The sequence below is a fragment of the Stegodyphus dumicola genome, chromosome 9 (genome assembly GCF_044657685.1).
Source record: "Stegodyphus dumicola isolate Sdum_Otavi_A_Nest chromosome 9, ASM4465768v1".
Lineage (NCBI taxonomy): Eukaryota > Metazoa > Arthropoda > Arachnida > Araneae > Eresidae > Stegodyphus > Stegodyphus dumicola.
Window position 1 is genome coordinate 101,677,483 of NC_140776.1, and position 11,062 is coordinate 101,688,544.

General features: G+C 32.9%; 1 long non-coding RNA gene across 1 annotated transcript; it reads left to right on the plus strand.

Moving 5' to 3' along the window:
• Window positions 1–3,973: 3,973 nt before the first annotated feature.
• Window positions 3,974–9,412, plus strand: LOC146995432 (uncharacterized). Its single transcript, XR_015043219.1, has 5 exons — window positions 3,974–4,599; window positions 4,698–4,767; window positions 6,120–6,197; window positions 6,444–6,510; window positions 9,278–9,412. It is a non-coding gene; the product is annotated as an uncharacterized LOC146995432 (long non-coding RNA).
• The last annotated feature ends 1,650 nt before the right edge of the window (window positions 9,413–11,062 follow it).

Sequence of the window (11,062 nt, forward strand, 5' to 3'; positions counted from 1 at the left end):
AAAAAGAATACCCAGATCGAATTCGGTACAACGCTATTTTTGTTTGTGTATGCATAACATGAAAGTTATGTGCACACAAATAAAAGTAGTCTTGTACTACTTGTAAGGAGGTCGCTAAGTGTACCTGTAGGCAAAAGTCTGTTCTTTTTAGTACATTCTAACACCACGTTTCTAGTAAGTAGTGGTTTTTGGAGTAATGCAAAAGTTTACTTGAAATTCGACTTAATAAATTTTATAGGAATTATGTTTTGCATACAATGGTATAACACAAACTCCTTGCTTCAGAATCCTGTGTTTCATGACCCTGTGTCTCCTTCACTAATTCACTAAAAGATTCTCTACGCTATGGATTAGCAACACAAATTTAGCTCAGATTTTAGTTTATATACCAAGGTAGGTGATCAGATTCTAAACCTTTGCGGCGCAGCGACTTTCGCTAAGAAGCACGAGTGGTGGTCATACAGTCAACGTTAATCCAAACATACAATATGTTTACGAATTGTTTTCCTGATTTTATATTAAACTACTTGTCCCTCAAACATCCATGGATTCTCTGGAATGAGTGCGTCAAACCTATACTACTCATTCTGACTAAAATGAAGGATACAGAAAATATGTAAATTTAACTTGTCAGTAAAACTCAAATTATAATGCCAGCAGTTAAAGAAAATATATTTACATTCTTATACATTAGAAGTTTTGCTTAAAGAAATTAGCAAAGTAAATCCACTTTCCTGTAATACGTCATTGACTTGATTTCACTTTTACTTAATTTAATAAAGAAATATACATATCTATTGTGAGATTCTACAACAGTTAAATCATAGCATACATTCCAAATGCATCCAAATGTAACGTACATATACAAATGATATTGAAAGGAAAATTTTAGTCCGTGTCACTAAATTTTTTATCTCCATGCATTATTTTCAAAGAAATAATAAGTGGATATAAAAAATATATGCCAACACAAAAAAGGACGTTGCCACCAAAAGTTATTTCTGTATATTATTTTTAAAGGTATAAATATTGGAGCGAGTAATACAAAGTATGTTGTTACAATATTTTGTAGAGTAATTAGGTGTTTTTTTTTATTTTTATTTTTTATTTTTTTTTTAAGCAGGTGACGTGAAAAATGTGCAATGCCCTCTCCGGGACCTGGACCTTTCATTTACGCACCAAGTGTGTTAGCGTAATACCACGAAGGCGTGCTCGAAGGAGAGAGAGAATACCTTATAATTTAATACTTTAACCGCGTCTGGTTGGACGCACTCATATGTAGGGTACACAAATTAAGGTTCCCAGTTTACACCAACACGCCAAGCCATTCGATCCAGGATTCCCCAAAGGTCTCTCTTCGGAATAGAGCGATATCCATACACAAAATGCATTTCTGATACTTCTCATAGAAATTTTCAAAATCACATATACACACTTGAGACCTGGCTAATGAAGTAGAAAATATAAATAAATGTTGGAAAATCAGTAGCAATCCTATTCACATAGAGAACAAACATAAAGTGGGATTCACAGCTTTATGAGAACACTCTTCTCAGGGCTAAGCAAATCCCTTATCTCGGAATGATCCTTGCTAATACTCTCATGTAAACGTCACATATCCCCTCTATTATCCAGAAGTTTAGAGTGCTTGAATCTAAACTCTTTCCCCTAATTGCTCGAAAAAGCGTTCTTTCTGTAGACAAAAAGCCAATTATTTACAAAACCGTAACTTGGGAGCTTAAGCAAGAGCATAAAAAAAGTTAAGAAATCTACTGCAGAGTGATTCAGATTCGCCTTTTTTCTCCCCCTCTTATTAGTTATTTATTTATTGTTTACAATTATTAAAGCAAAAGTTATATTTCTCTTTCTATTAGTTCTAGAATTTTAATTTCTTCCAATCTAGTTTCACCACTTCTTTCTTCTTTTGTTTAAAGTAATTCATGAGTTTTATATTTATACACTCAGAGATAATTCTTTATTGATTTTCAACAACAGAACAATAATAATAATAATAAACTTCATAAAACTTCGTGATGACAAGAATGTAAAAAAAACGCGAGCAGAAGAATAATTGCATATGAATAATAACTACACACATCATACTACCTATACTCAGATAAAATAAATAAAAAACTGAAGGATAGGAGAAAATCTGACATATAAAACTCACGAAGTCAGCAAAACAAATATTAGACAGGTCGTTGCTAGCGTGCAAACAAAAGCACTTCCCTGAACATTCCGTGGCAGGGGCCTCGAAGCAATCAAAGATTAAAGGGAAACGTGTTCTACCTAAAAAAGAGCTTTGCTTTAGTAGATAGAGGGAATTGTTTTTCTGCCTTCTATATTGTTTCTTGTCAGCTGCATTTAGTTTCGAAAGAACTCGACGTGGGTTCGCATTGCATCTGCGTGCGTCACGTTTACTGATGGAACTGCCTGTCTCTAGTGAACAATGACAGATGCTTTTGACTTCAGAATACCTCCACTGAAGTATTGTTCTTTCTTCTTAGACTTGCAAAGGATAAAGGAATATAAAGTGTCCTATGTGAATTGTTCAATAATTTTGCCTTTTTGTTCTTTGAGTCATGTGCAAAATATGATAAGAGAGTATAGATATAATGCTATTTAATAACTATTATTTGTCACTACAACACGCATAAAGTATGCTATTTGATGCAGCAGTCCCTCAAGCTATTATAATCACTACAGAAATGAATGAAGATATAAACCCAATTGCGTTTAAGTGGCCCTCATTAATGACAATATGATTCAAAACAATTGGTTATTCATCTCATTGGTAGAGAGAGACACTAGGTTAAAATTAGGCAAAAAATTAACCTCAGATTCTCATAAATTTTGAACAAAGCTTTAGCGATTTGTCAGCAGTCAGATAAGAACCTCACTTCTTGTGGAAATTTCTTTTGCAAATTTGGAGGAACATTATTCGTTTTTGCATGGAAATCAATGGGATTAGCAAAACGAAAACGAAAATAGTGCAATCTGTTGAGGAAGGTAGCGAATACGAAACAAGGAACTCATCGGGTTCCAAATGTGAAAGTCGTTTAATCAAGTTAAAACTGATCCATTAAATTTAATACACTTATTTAGTTAATTTATTATTCAATTGCTTAATTAGCAGTTTTATCTATTTATTCATTTAGCCGATTAATTAAATTTTATCTGCTATCACACAAATATACAGGCGAAAGATTTTTCCTTACTAACCATTTCTATGTTGTTGTTGTTTTTTTTAATTTGTGGCTTCCATTTAAAGACACTTTGTTAGGTATATATTTTATAAGTAAATAATTATCGCATAAAGTAATCTGAAGTAAAAAAATAACGAAATAATTAAAGACAAATTAACAAGTGGGCTTTAAAGAACAGCTAGAAAGCGGCAATATATGTTTTATTTTCTGTAAACAACGACAAAATATTCTCAAGTCTTGATCAACTAAGCAATATCGCAATTTTTCCGTCTTATTCTTAAACGTTTTTCTAGATTTGGACATTTCGGGACTATTTACACAACTGCGTAAATATTATTAGTGATCATAACTTGAGTCGTCATCATCGTACAGAGAGAAAAAGAGTTTTAATGAATTTGAAACTCCGCCTTTTTTCTTCAGTTATTATTTCTATGGTTATGAGGCATGGTTGGGAGAGGAGATGAAATGACTTTGAAGTTTAAAGTCTAAGGTAAGAGACTATAGCTGGACGTGCTGCCGTCTACAGCAGAAGTGCTCCTACTAGAAAATGTGATACTTCATTATAAACCAAAGTTCTTTGTTTTGCGTTCTAGCATAAAAAATAATTAAATACATGCAGAATTTCATAAATGTTGTTATTATGGTAATAAATGTAGACTTATAAGTACATTTTCCGAGATTTATGTGCAAAACTGTGCTACTAGAAATCTTGCCTAAACCTCTATAAAAGCATTCCTATAACGCAATTTTCCAGTGTCTTAAGGTGGTCTACTACAGCAGCATTACAATACTAAAAATTTGTTTACACGCAGAATCGCTAATTAAGAAACTATGTTGCGTGAAATTTGGCAGAAATATAAAGCAATAGGTCAATTTTGGAATCAAAATGTTAGAATCAGGTTTGGAATGAAATTTACTTAAATATTATATTTTAAAAAAATTAGTTTGAAATACGTAATTTTAATGTGTAGTTTGGAAAGCCATCAATAGATGGCGCTACGAGTTAAAATTTAGCATTGTAATCTTATTTCTGCAAAAATTCACGAAGTAATTGATTTTGATATCAGTTATAAATCATATTTTTTTCTAAATAATATTTAGAAGCGTTTCATATATTCCTTTATACACAGTTTTCACTAAACAGTGTCAGCTGTCAGCGGAATGACGTTTACGGCAACCCTATTGCATTGCTATTCCGCACTCGGTTTGTTTACATTTATTTGTACTGAGGTCAGTTAGCAAAAAATATGCGAAAATATCAAGGACGACCGAAAAAACATCTTGGTGTTAATAAAAGATCCAGAATTCAGCGAAAGCGTCAAGCTCAAGAAAAAAATATGAAATTAAATTCCCGAGATGTGGAAGATTCCGAACAAGCGGATGTTTTCGAAAGGTGAGAAATATTTTATTCTTTATATCGACTACCTCGTGTTTATGATTTCGTAGTAAGTTAATTCCGAAGTAAAATATGCGTATTTTTTTTTATTGAAGGTCAGAAATTATTGATACAACTGCATCTGTGTCAAAGAAGAATCATTGCCCGGATGATTTTTTTTACAAAGTAAGGTTTTTTTTTTTTGTATGTGTATGTTTGTGTGTGTGTATGAGGGAATGCTAATAATTGTTCAATTCTGTTATAACAATTTATTCCGCCATTCACACTAAATTGTTGGGAAATATTGAAAGGGTAAATTCCAATTCACAAGGAATTGCTGAAATAATTGAATCTTTTCAAAAGTATGAGCATGTTCTTGCGATCTAAATTGAATTCACCATCATTACATTCTATTATTGGAAATTTTATAGTCATATGTTTGCTACGAAATGCTTTGTCAGTTACCTATGGTATATTTTTACAGGTGTATGCACATTTCATTCATGTGCTCGCTGTTCAACTTGCTTTTTTTTATTATGTCATTTACTTGGATGTTAAAACTTTCTTTTAGCGTTGGAACATTTTATAATCATTTAGTAAAATTTATATATAAATATATATTATTGCTTGTTTATTTATGGTTCTGTGTATTTGTCATGTATGCATGTTGTGAAGTGTAGTTTTTGAAAAATATGTCACAAATGGTAAATTCCACCAAAAGCTGAATTGAATTGATATTGGGATGCAGGTAATTAGAAAATATCTGCCGTGTATTTTGAGCGTAAACCATACTAGTGCCAAGAATGGAACCAATACGCTCAGGCTTGCTTAGCCTTTTTGCCATTGTCCAAATTGAATTATCTCTAGTAGAAAAGGAGTGAATGCTTTCTCTGTATAACAATAAAATATCTGTTTGATAAAAAATCTACCAATAAGAAACTTTTCATATGTTATGTGACAGACTTTCTGCAAACAGAAGTCCTTAGCTCTGTTCTTGTACATGTTTTTTAATTGTGGTTCAGATGTGTACTTCTCAAAGGAATTCTTCTCATAGGAAGATTGTCTGAACATTTAAAAACTATATTCTGCTTTTAGGGGCCTAATATTTTAAGCCCCTAAAATTAATATTGAAATTTCTAAAATGTTGAAAAATATGTCATCTGGATTCCGTGCAAAAAATATAATCCCTTTTTCATTTCTGCATTTGCAATTCCTGCATTTTCTTTATTCCTACATTTTTTAATTGGAAGGAATTTCATTCGCAGAGCCCTCTAATTTATTCTTACAAATCATGTAGTAATGTACCATTTTAGATAGATATAAATAACACATTTTGTAATTTTTCTAAACTGTGGTTATACAGCATGATATAATAGCTACACAAGGTATGGCGACACAGTATACAGCAATATCTGTCGCACTGTCTGAGATGGATGGTAGTCATACATAGCTTAATGCTTAAATTTGTTATGTGTTATTTATTTATTCATTTTTTTTTTTAAAATTATGTTATAGCAGTTTATTTCTTTCATTCTTAGGTCTGGAAGTGAAAAATTTGACTTTTCTACGCCAGAAGTTACAGCTAATGTTCCTAAGACAAACCAGGCTTTCTTGAGGTAAGTTGGTTTATTTCAAAAATAGATATTAGCTGTGCATGATATTGAAACTCTTACAGTTACTTAATTATGGTTAACTAATTATGTATTAATTTAGAAGTCAAGCAACCAAAATCAGCGTTATATTTTCAAATAGTGAATATTTCGAAATATGATGCTGATTTTTGTTGCTTGACTTCTAAATTAATACTTGGTCGGCGTGTTATTGTATCTTAATTAAACTAATTATGGTTCTTTTCTTCTCAGTTTTGATCTGGACATTTCAGTTATTGACTCTGACGTAGAAGGTAGAAATACAAGCTCTCTTTTGGGGGTAAATATGTATTTCTCTATGCCAAAATTAAAATGTCATCATTTATGTTTTTCTTTTATGGTGTTACATTAGGTTGTTTACATACTGATAGCTATTAAAACTGTTAAATATAATATTGTAGCTATCAAAAAGAGGGGGATGAATTTGATTTGTACCAAATTTGGACGTTTTGCATGAAAGAACTTGAAAATAAAAGATTTTTTTAAAAATATATTCATTGAAATCAGTGAAATTTTCAGACGGGACACTGAAGCAAATGAAAATATTTTGGGGTTCGATTCTTTTGATGGAAGCCTCATCAATAAGCCTACTATCTTTTTTAAATATTGCTTCTTTTTCATTGTTTTCATGATGTTTTATGTTCCCTTCATGAAAGAGATTTTTAATATTTAAATTTTGTTAATAAAATATAACAAAATGAAATCTGTGATTATGTGGCTATTATTTTTTCCATATATATTTATTTGAGGAAAGCCAAAAATTTTATTATTTTACAGAATTTTTAAGAAAAATATAAGGATAAAATTTTTTAAATAATTCTGATTACTACCTTTGCTTCCCTCTCGTAATGTGCCTCAAGTTAGAGCAATTAGACAACAAATTTAAGTCATGATTAAGTCAAATAAGATCTTTTTTCCCCCAAGTTTTTTTTTAGGCTTAGGAGTATAAATTGCTTATCCCCACAAGACATTGCATCTTCTTAGTATGCCATCCTAAGGCTCTGTTCAGATGATGGTATAAATGTCATAGATGCATAATCATAAGGTATAAAATGTGGGAGTTCCATTCACACCTGCGAGAGAGGGTCTAAGCCATAGCCAATTAGAGAAGCTAAATTTGTGCATGCATGTATGTGTCTACAGCTTTCTCTCTCAATAAGTTTCATGTATATGCTCTGATTGGCCGACTCTTATATCAAGTCGGCACAAAGTTGAAAACTTCAAGCTTAATGCCCAAACTAGTTTTTGTGACATAGCAAGGTCTGACTACGAAGCATTGTTAGTTGGGAATTATGACATTTATACAACGGCACAAACGCATATGCGCAGTCGTAAAGGTCTTGAGCGCACGCGTGAACGCGTATGCGCATGCGTCAACGCGGTGCATGCGCAGAAAGATTTTAGCTTTGAGGTCTGGATTATAGATCATTCCGGATTATGGGTGTCCGAATTAACGACTTTTGACTGTATTTATCTTTTATAAGTCTTTTGTTTATTTTTTGTTTACTCCATTTCTTCTGAATAACAATTGTATATTTGAGTTTTCTGGGTGTGAATAAGTATTTTTGTTTAGCTTTATTGTATCAGTACAAATATTGTATTTTGAAATCTCTGTATTTGAATTTGTAGAATTTTTGTTATAAACTACATATATTTTGTAAATATTGTTTAATAATAAAGAGTTTGGTGAGGTGAATAAACATATGAAGGCAGAATTATTCCAAATTAATCTAGCCAACATTAATTATTGAAAATTCTAACTTGAATTTGCCGTTTAGCCATTTGGCTTCTCAGTGACATCTCTGAAGACCTTTCTTTCCATTTATTGCTGTAAACTGCGCTTGCAGTGAAGTATTGTGGTTTTACTCCTATGTAACATGAATGCCAGCCATTTCTGTGAGGAAGATCTCAGAATCACTACTTCTGTTGAAAGACTGGAGTATAAAGGGTCTAACTTATTCTTATGTTGTGGTACTATGGTATAAATCAAGTGTGATGTGTATATTAGTTTTCTCTTAGGATATCCTCTGTGAAGATACTGCTTCTGCAGAAAAGGTAATTCTACTAACCTTTTCAATTATCCATCTGCTGTTTCAGATTGAAACCAATTTCCTGCATCTGATTGATGTTTTTTGATTTATTTCTCATGCAATTCTGATCTGACATCATCTTCTAAATATTAGTAGATATATATCTGCATTAGTGATAATCAGCTGTGAGCACATAGTGCACCATCTGCAACTCATTTGGGTATAAACTATGCTAGTGATTATAATGTCCTTGCTTTTTCCCATATGCCATATGTTGCATGAAATTTTGTTATATGAATCTAGCTTCCCCTGAGGAATTTCTGTGATCTTTCTAGTATGTATGGTCAAAAATTAGGCTTGTGATATACTGTCATGATTTTGCCCACATGTTCCCTGAATATACTACCATTTCCTTAGGAAGACTTCCAAGAAGAATACTGTTGTGAGTTCTAAGCCTAACTATGGTTTGGAATTATGTTTATTATGAATTATTGGGATTCTGCTCATGTAATGTGGATGCAATTCTATTTCCATTTAGAAGATTTTCTGCAAAGGCAATGCTTTAGCTGTGAGATAATTCTGTTTTGGAAATAAAACTGATATTTATTTAGATCTGCGGTATTTATAAGGCAGTTTATCAATAGCAGGTAGCATCTTGCCTCTTTGCTTTGATCAGGGCCTGTGCAACCAGTGGTAATCAAAATTATTAGAATTTAGATAATAGTGCATAGCAAAATTTTATAATTTAGCAGAGGGCACTGATCAGCAGAATTTAGAGGCAAAAAAATGTTCAGAACTTACGAAGACATCAGCCAGCAGAATTTAGGATATGCAGAGATTGCACTGAGTTGCAATAGTATTTGCTATTTGTGAAACAATTTCAGCTGTTTGAAAATGCATTTTTCTGTTAGAAATTTGTATTTCTTGTAATTTCTTTTTGGGGGGGGGTATGTGATGTACTTTGTTGTCGAGAATATGGTGTTAAAAATATTTTATCATATTTTTTTTTTTTTTCAGGTGTAAATTTTGTGCATGATTTGGCTTTCATTGAGACGTCTCTGGGTAAGGAGTTACTAAGGAAGAGAAACTTACATGCAGGTTGAAGCATGCAGTGTCAAATGTATAAGGAATATAAAAGATGTTGTATATTAGTATAAGTTTGAATAATTATAATAAAAAAATTTCTTGAAAATTGTGTTTTTTCTGCGAGTTATTAAAATTGGAAATAATTAATTACAGTATTTATGAAAATTTTCGAAAATAAAAATACAAGTAGTATTTAAAAAGTACTGCAAAACTCATTTTTAAGTAGAAAAATTATTCTCAGATGAAATCCTTTCGATTATGCGAAGGGACTATTTTAGTATTTGAAAGGTTCATTTGAACTCAACAACTGAAACTAACGTATCCCCAGTTCATTGATACCAACCATTTTGTTGGTATCAATGAGCCCACTACTTTCTAAAAGCATTTCTGTCAATTACTAAGGGCTAATGAACAGGTGTTGAATTCTCAAGATGAATGTTGCCGAAACAGAAAAAAGTTTACTTCAGAACATTTTGCAGTAGCTCAAACAAAGTCACGGACCTGATCTATACTGTAGTCAGGGAGAAATTATTTCCCTTCCTTTTCTTTCAAAAGCTGAGTTTCCACAACCCACAACGGCAGGCCGTTGCTAAAAGCTGTGGAACCAGTTTTATAGCTATTTTTAGCAACTTGTGAGCTGTTTTTCAGATAACACAGTAAATCTCGGGGAAGGGGGATTTGAAATCATGATCACTGCCGGTACGGCAGAATTGTAAAATTCAGCGAAGCATCAAGCAATAAAATTTTAGAATTTTGGGGGAAGGGCACTTGACAACAGAATTTATTGCATACAAAGTCAGCAAAATGCATAGCGCCGTACCTGATTCACGATACAGCAGTATTCATTACCAATAGCAAACTTGTTTGAGGATAAGTTCGAAAAAATGTTTTCTAGTTGTTACCTAAAATCGGTAAACAATAATCTTTGAAAGATTATTCGATTATATCGCTACTAATACGGAAAAATTTGAATAGCAATCAGAAGCTGTATCTCTATGGTCTTCACGTCACGATTTATTTTTATTTGTTCGAATATAACCGAACCGAACCGAACGCCAGTTTGTTTAGAATTATAGAGTTTGATTACGCCAAAGCAGGTGAATTTGGAAAACACCAAAATCGGTCATGCATCCAACTCGTTCATCGAGGCTTGAACTCCGGATGAACTACCAGTGTTCGGCGGCTCGCTTGCTAGAATTTAGGGAGGAACTGATTGTTAGAATTGCGTTAGGCTCTTTGAATGTAGCAAAGCCACGAGGGTTACCTTCTTAAGATGGCAGGCTTTCGTGGAGGAATTTTCTGAAGGCTTAGATTAGGTTATTATGGCAAAGCACAGTAGGATGCCTTCATGTTGAACTTTCTTAGAGAAATTGGCTTCCCATACACGTTACACATGGGGAAAATTATGAAAACGTCTATGCAGCCGGCCCGTTAACCTTGATTCGAATCCAGGTCGGAACTACCAGTGTTCAGCGATTTAATTCCTCTACCGCGGGAGGGCCTAATTGTTGAAGGGAACTGGCTTGTTTCATGTTACACACGGTAACATGTGTATTCTTTGTATTCATGTTACACACGGTGAAAACAAATAATGCAACCAGCTGATTCGTCTGGCATCGAACACAAACCAGTTCGAACTTCCAGTATTCAGTAGTCTTAACCACTCGGCCACTGGTGGCGTGTGGTAGGAGCCACAGATAATGTAGTGAGTAGCAA